Source organism: Piliocolobus tephrosceles, unplaced genomic scaffold (assembly GCF_002776525.5).
Source record: "Piliocolobus tephrosceles isolate RC106 unplaced genomic scaffold, ASM277652v3 unscaffolded_15575, whole genome shotgun sequence".
NCBI classification, from domain to species: domain Eukaryota; kingdom Metazoa; phylum Chordata; class Mammalia; order Primates; family Cercopithecidae; genus Piliocolobus; species Piliocolobus tephrosceles.
This window is the reverse complement of record NW_022297171.1, coordinates 1-1,047: the sequence shown is the minus strand read 5'-3', so window position 1 is coordinate 1,047 and position 1,047 is coordinate 1. Positions and strand designations below refer to the sequence as shown.

Genomic DNA, 1,047 nt, shown 5'->3' with positions numbered 1-1,047 from the left:
GGCCCTCCCACTTTGGGAGGCTGAGGTGGCAGATCACCTGAGGTCAGGAGTTCAAGACCAGCCTGGCCGATGTGGTGAAACCCCATCTCTACTAAAAATACAAAAATTAGCCAGGCATGGTGGCGCATGCTCGTAATCCCCAGCTACTCGTGAGGCTGAGGCAGGAGAATTGCTTGAACCTGGGAGGCAGAGGTTGCAGTGAGCCGAGATTGCACCATTGCATTCCAGCTTGGGCGAAAGAGCGAGACTCTGTCTCAAAAATAAACAAAAACAAAAACAAAAAATTACGGCGCTCCCCTACTCTAAGGTATTCACAAGGAGACAGATAAACAGTTTTTTAATTCATCTTCCTTGTCCTCCTCCTCTTCTTCTTCCTCCTCGTCTTCTTCATCTTCCTCTTCCACCTTTATCTGAGCAACTTCAGCAGGACTCTTTGAGCCATCAAACTTTCCTTTCGACTTATACTCAGCAACATCCTTCTCATACTCCTCTTTCAGTTTGGCCGCCTTAATGATGTAAGGCTGCTTTTCACTGTCATTTAAGTTATTCTACATCTCACCCAGCTTTTTTGTCACGTCTCCAATAGAGATGCCAGGGTTTGTGGATTTTATCTTGGGGTGGAATTCTGAACAGAACAGGAAGAATCCAGATGGTGGCCTTTTGAAGGTATTAGAATCCTTCTTCTTGCCTCCCTTAGCTGGTCCATAATCCTTCATTTCCTGATCATAGTGTACCTTATCCGCCTTTGCCAGTTCATCAAATTTAGACTTCTCTTTCCTGGACATTGTCTTCCACCTCCTGGAGCACTTTTTGGAAAATTCTGCAAAATTGACAGGGACCTCTGGGTATTTCTTCTTATGTTCTTCCCTGCACATCTGCACAAAGAAGGCATAAGCAGACACCTTGCCCTTTAGTTTCTTGGGGTCGCCTTTAGCCCTCCTGACTGTATTGCTCAATAGTCTGGGCAGTGCAGGGCATGACACGCAGCTCAGCGCTCCCCAGCCTCATGCTAGCTGCCTCCAGGAGAGCCGCCTCCTTCCTTCCCCC

The 1,047-nt window shown here is 47.4% G+C and overlaps 1 pseudogene; it reads right to left on the bottom strand.

Moving 5' to 3' along the window:
• Nucleotides 1-311: 311 nt before the first annotated feature.
• Nucleotides 312-1,034, bottom strand: LOC111531813 (annotated as a pseudogene).
• Nucleotides 1,035-1,047: the final 13 nt, after the last annotated feature.